This window comes from Pyrus communis, chromosome 17 (genome assembly GCF_041283825.1).
Source record: "Pyrus communis isolate YQ-2024b chromosome 17, ASM4128382v1, whole genome shotgun sequence".
NCBI lineage: Eukaryota > Viridiplantae > Streptophyta > Magnoliopsida > Rosales > Rosaceae > Pyrus > Pyrus communis.
Window position 1 is genome coordinate 5,672,812 of NC_142581.1, and position 6,181 is coordinate 5,678,992.

General features: G+C 38.2%; 3 non-coding genes and 1 pseudogene across 4 annotated transcripts; all 4 read left to right on the forward strand.

Moving 5' to 3' along the window:
• The first annotated feature begins 523 nt into the window (after positions 1-523).
• Positions 524-670, forward strand: LOC137709625 (small nucleolar RNA snoR134). Its single transcript, XR_011064912.2, has one exon. It is a non-coding gene; the product is annotated as a small nucleolar RNA snoR134 (small nucleolar RNA).
• Positions 671-925: 255 nt separating this feature from the next.
• Positions 926-1,014, forward strand: LOC137709624 (small nucleolar RNA U36a). Its single transcript, XR_011064911.2, has one exon. It is a non-coding gene; the product is annotated as a small nucleolar RNA U36a (small nucleolar RNA).
• Positions 1,015-1,069: 55 nt separating this feature from the next.
• Positions 1,070-1,162, forward strand: LOC137709600 (small nucleolar RNA Z223). The gene has a single exon (XR_011064892.1). It is a non-coding gene; the product is annotated as a small nucleolar RNA Z223 (small nucleolar RNA).
• A 3,210-nt stretch (positions 1,163-4,372) lies between these two features.
• On the forward strand, positions 4,373-5,974 carry LOC137709477 (cysteine-rich receptor-like protein kinase 10; annotated as a pseudogene). Its single transcript, XR_015958681.1, has 5 exons — positions 4,373-4,538; positions 4,692-4,905; positions 5,030-5,271; positions 5,363-5,513; positions 5,603-5,974. The product of XR_015958681.1 is annotated as a cysteine-rich receptor-like protein kinase 10 (transcript).
• Positions 5,975-6,181: the final 207 nt, after the last annotated feature.

Genomic DNA, 6,181 nt, shown 5'->3' on the forward strand with positions numbered 1-6,181 from the left:
TTGTGCTAATTTATGCAATTCAAGGACAATGTTACTTACATGGTTACATTTGTCGATCTTTCGTCGTAAGTAGCTCGTGAGTGACATTGAGGGAAATCGGACTTCTCTGAGCCTGAGGTAAAAACACCACATATGCCTCTTGCGTAATAATCGTGTTGAAAAAATTGCAAAATTGCGGGGTTGAATTGCAAATTTGCAACAATATGAGTTCAAAACGCAACAACTGAAACTAAAGGGCCGAAGTGGAACAAAGACCGTGGAGGGGTAAGTTCGTCAGAAGATGACTATTGGACCGTGAATGTTAAAACGATGCCGTTAGCACCGTAACAATCGCGAAGAAGAAACCCTAGGGTTTCCGTAGGGCATTGGATGCCTATATAAACAACACCAACCCCCGCTCCTTATTCAAACTCTCCGTTCTCCATCGAAGCCTCCTCTACCCCTCTCGTCCAGAATTCTCCCAATTCCCCTTCATGCAATCGAAACCCTAATCTTTAATTTCTGCAATTTATAGTTTGCAATCATGCACGATGCACCCCGGGCTTCTCTGAGAGTATATTTCACTGAAGAAGAAAGCCCCAATGCTCGTGCTAAAACGTCGCCGTCAAGTGTTGCAGCTTAGCCTCGCTCTTCCCTACGGCTTTTCTGTGTCAAATCGACGGCTACATCTCCCCCAAAACCCTAAATATTTTCATCAATTTTTCAGTTTCATACGATCCGATCCGATCCGACGCGCCTCGACACACCTTAAGCCTGTTTTTGAAAAATCTCCGAAAACTGAGCTAGTCATGGAGGCGTAAATCCAATGGCGGTGTCACACGTGGGGGTTTTTCTCTTCTCATAGTTTTTCCTCTAAAAACGTCCGCTAAATTTTCTAATTTTGTTTAAATTTTTTTGTGGATTTTGATATCTTTTGTTGAATTTTTGGCTTTGATTACAAACTATCCGCGCTTCTGAGAGTAATCGATGAAGTAGAATGTGATAATCAATGGTTGAATTTCTTGATATGAGCCAATTTGTATTGTGATTTGTTGGTATGTGTGTTTGAAAAGTTGGATTTTTTGGTTAATTTTGGCGCTGATGACTGAATTATACAGCTTTATGCCAGTTCTGCTTCAGAAAATTCGTGATCGAGAGAGCTGTTTCATACTCTGAGCCCTTTTTGTATAAATTTATTTGATTTTGTATTTTTTTTTTGTTGTTCGTGTTGCCGATGATGATTGAATCCTTCTGTTCGAGGTACAGTGGAACTGAGACCCTGTTTGCAGGGAGAACCCCTCGGCGAAACTGCATTTCATATGAATTTTATGGATTTAACTGAGGTTTTAATTTTTTTAATAATTACTGCGAATGTTTTTGTGTTAATTGTTTTGTTTTTCTCCTAATTTGATTTCTTGTTTTTTTTGTTGTTAATTGCTGCTGTTGATTCTTACCAACCGTCCCAAAATTTTTTCTAATTCGTCTCCCTACAAAGCATGTGTTTCCGGTGCGCAATTGGAAGAACGAGTTCTGGGTTTTAAAACGGCCCTCTCACAGGTTGTTTGGATCGGTTTTCCACTTTTGGAGCGGTATGGACCGCTCGAACCGGGTCGGACCGCTCGAACCGGGTCGGATTGTTGTTGCTAATCTTTTTGTGACTCGGGTTGATGCTGCTAATCTTTTTATTGTTGACAGAATTAGATTTTGTAGTGATTGAGTAGTTTGCAGGAGAATCACGCTTGTGCATACATAAAATTTATATTTAACATGCAATCTGTTTGAGGTATTCAAATCAAATGTGAACATGCAAGACTCATTAAGTTTTGTGAAAACATTTTGAAAAACCATGTAATCCTTAAGGCGTGACTTCTATCATAAGAAGTTACACATATTAACCACAAGAAGCCAGGACAACTCTTAGCCAAAATTGCATCAAACTACTTTTCCAAATATCTTAATGGTGGTCAATCATCAAGACAATTATATAGTTTTAACACAGTGATTAATAATTCAAAACCTTCATGTATAATATTATAAGCAAATTGAAAAGAAATTACATATTATTACTAAGGCTTGTGGCCTCGTCGGCAAATGGAAATTAGTTACTAACAATCATAAATCAAAATATTATTAAGATCATAGATTGAAAATATCTTGAAAATAAACTTGAATCGTCGAATTCTCTAAAGTAGCTCTTTCTCTAAAATAATGCGTTCGTCTCTCTAATGGCCAAATAAAGTTATTTGTATTACCACAAAATAAAATTCTACCTAGAAAAAGGTTTTATAAAATAATGCGTTGGTCTCTTTAATGACCAAGTAGAATAAGATAACTAGGAAATAAAATGTCTCATATTTAAATTGAAATTCGGACTGCAGAGAAAATTCATCTTTTGACCAACCAAATCAACTCCGATTTGGTCCCGAAATGTCTCTTTTTAAAGCTTGAGATGTTCCTAACAAATCATCAAAAGGAATATTCCTCAAAATATGCCATCTTGACCTTCAAATACTCAAAGCGTCTAAAAACGTCAATTCGGGAAAGCTGTGCGCTGGGCCTTCTTTTATTTGCCACAGTCAAACGGCTTGGTAGAATAATTTGGAATTTTGACACAATTATCTTGAAAGACTCCTCCAATTGAAATCACTCCAAAATTCATTCATTTGATCACCTCCAAAATTCATTTGTTTGATCACTTTTTTCTTAAAAAGAAGTCGAATGTCCTGCATTAAAAATACAATTTAAAATATCAAAATTCTTTCAAAATAATAACCAAAATAAACTAAAATTATGATAACATATAATATAATATTGACTCATCACTCATCCCAACCATTCAAACAGTGCCCTACGAGACGATGCAACTTGCTCACATTTGAGCCTAAGATCTCTAACAAACTTAATCACAGCCCTTCAACAGTGACAAACTAATTTACACATCAGCATGAATAATTTAACTCTAATAAATCAGTTTAGAGCCTTCATTCCCAACATCATGAAGCAAGCATAAGTGCTTAGTATAGTACATTAGCTTGCAGTCGAAGCAATCTAACTCGAACATGTCCTAATCCTAACTCAAACTTCTATCTCTTCTCGGGTTTTGGGTAGGTGCTGCCTCAAGGGTTTCACATGGTTGAGCATTGATGAGTTTGAACAGAAGCTTTGACACGGGAAGAACGATGTTCAAGCCTTTTCCATACATTGCTTTTTCTACATAGGCTTGGTTTCACAATGGCAGCTGCGTGCTGAACATGCGACTTCTGGGGTTGCAATGGTGAATCTGGGCTCATATGTAGTTGTTTCATGGTTTGCAATGATAAATCAGGGCTCACAAGTCGCATGTACTTCACATACGCAAGTGCAGTCAACCAACGTGAGTATAAAAACAAGATTTTTTATGCGAAGGTTGAATTGTATAATTACACATGACCCTTCAATAGTTGACTTGAAATGATCACCACGAAAAGGGCATATAGGTTAAGTTCTAGAACCATGCATATGGTTATATCTTTTGCCTGTCTGCTGATTTTTTAGGTGCAGCCATGGATACCAAACCAAACTCAAAGTTTGTCTTGTCCGTGATTTTATTATGTGCATTTTTCGAGTCCCATGTTTCCCTTGCAGCTGACACTATCAGCGAAAACCAATCTCTCTCCGGCGATCAAACCATTGTTTCCGCAGGTGGGATTTTTGAACCAGGCCACTGGACTGGTAGTTGCAGGATTATTCTGATGGGTGTTCAAGAAAAACGAGTTTGCAGTGTGGGACGGAAGACAGGTTCCTAGAAATGCATAACATGTTAATGCCTGAAAATAAACAGGCTGTGGAGGTTAGGAGTGTTGAGAAATGTGGATCAGTCTGCTTAAGTAACTGCTCTTGCACCGCTTATGCTTATGATAGCAGTACTAGATGTTCAATTTGGACCGAAGATCTCTTGGGCGTGGAACAACGTGCGGAAGATGACAGTCGTGGAAGAATGTTATACATCAGATTTGCAGCTTCTGAGCTTATGTATCTTAAAAGTAATATGCGAACGATTAGTCGGGTTGTTTTGAGTCTCTATTACTTGGAGAGCCATCATTTTTATTGGTTAACCCAATCTTTTAATTTTTTTGCAGGCAGTAAGGGTCGTGCTGATAAGCGTTCCCTTAAAATTGCAATGGTCTCAGCAGCAGGAGGATTGTTTGCTGTAAGTTTTGGCTATTACTTACAGAAGAAAGCATTGGGAAAGAAAAGGTACTGCTACCATTCTGCCTGTCTTTCTTTGCTTCTCATACGCGCACGCGCACACACAAAAATAGAAGTACACGCAGAAGCATGGATCCTAGCAGTCTTTCTTTGTTTCTCATATACACACAAATGATCCATGCTCTAACAATAAGACTGAAACAGGGAGCACAGGAGGAAGCATGGTGGGGATTGAAATAAACTATGGAGCTGGAGGTGTAAAGAATGATACGGAACTACCACTTTTCGGTTTAAAGAGAATATTAGCTGCTACAGACAACTTCTCTGAAGCTAATAAACTCGGAGAGGGAGGCTTTGGCGCTGTTTATAAGGTGACCCTTCCACTTAATTTGTAATACTAAAGTACATTGATTGTTCTTGATAAAAATGATAATTTCTTTGTACTTGTCTTAGTAACCTTTTCCCCAATTAAGTAATATTGGCACGGTGGTGGTTCTCTTTGTGGCATTTCCCTTCCTCTACAGGGCACTTTACTTGAAAATCGAGGGGTAGCGATAAAAACGCTGTCAAAGAAGTCAGGGCAAGGACATGAGGAGTTTTTGAATGAGTTGGAGCTTATAGCCAAGCTTCAGCATACCAATCTTGTTAGGCTCTTGGGTTGTTGTGGTGTCGAAGTGGAGGAACTGCTATTGATCTGCGAGTACATGCCCAATCGGAGTTTGGACAAACTTTTGTTTGGTATATCCTCATCATTTCTAAGATTTATATCTTTGATATTGTTGATTTCAGGGATGTCAACTTTGATTAGGTTTGTCCATCGAAAAAACAATAGCTCATTTGCTTTCATGGTCTCTCCAATCAGATCCATGTGAAAAAAAAGAATTAGATTGGGAAAAGCGTTTTCGAATTATAGAAGCCAAGGGATCGCTCAAGGAGTACTTTACATCCACAAGTACTCCAGACTTTAAATCATTCACAGGGACCTAAAAGCAAGTAATGTTCTGTTGGATGGCTCGATGAACCCAAAATATTAGACTTTGGAATGGCTAAGATTTTCGAGATAAATCAGACTGAAGCAAATACCAATAGGGTTGTTGGCACGTAGTAAGTCGATTTGGTACATGCTTTTAATCACCTAAACCTTACTCAACCACTACTTTAGTACTTTTGCTTATTGTACCATTAATTGATGTAGTGGCTACATGTCACTAGAGTATGCAAGATATGGCCATTTTTCTGAGAAACTGGATGTATTTAGTTTCGGAGTTCTATTGTTGGAGATTGTAAGTGGAAAGAAGAATGCTGCTTTCTATCACTTTGAACATTCACCAACTCTTGCTGGATGGGTAAGTACTAAACAAACATTCCAACTTATGATCATTTTGTTTTTAAGCCTTGCAATTGCAAATGACCGTAAGTTCAACATTTTAATTAGGCATGGGAGTTGTGGAAAGAAGGAAGAGGAATGGAGGTGATTGATGAATCAGTAAGGGAAACATGTCGGCCAGATGAAGCTTTGAGGTGCATCCACATAGGGTTTTTATGTGTTCAAGAATCTCCAGCTGATCGACCAACAATGTCTTCGGAGATTTGTATGTTGCAGAGCACTGAAGCTACATCTCTTCCACCTTCCAAAGAACCTGCATTTTCAACATGCATGAATTCCAGTTTTGTTCCCTCTTCTCAAACACCTACAAGTTTTTCCCACAACGCACTCACCACGGATTTGCCAGAAGGTCGATAGGGGTTGGAAGAATAGTAACTAATTAGAAGATGAGAAAATAGTGTATTAAATTAGGAAAAAAAAAAAAAAAACCCTGACAACTATAAGTTTTATACAAACACTTCAAGGCTCAATTGGAGAGAGAAAAACCCCTCAAATGCGAGGAGTCTCTTAGACACGTATATACAAAATGGATTTTTGGTATTCTTTGCGCATTTTAACACATTACAAGAACCGTTTGTGTGGTTTATGGTTTATTCCCATCCAAACTAAACTTAATAGCACAAGATT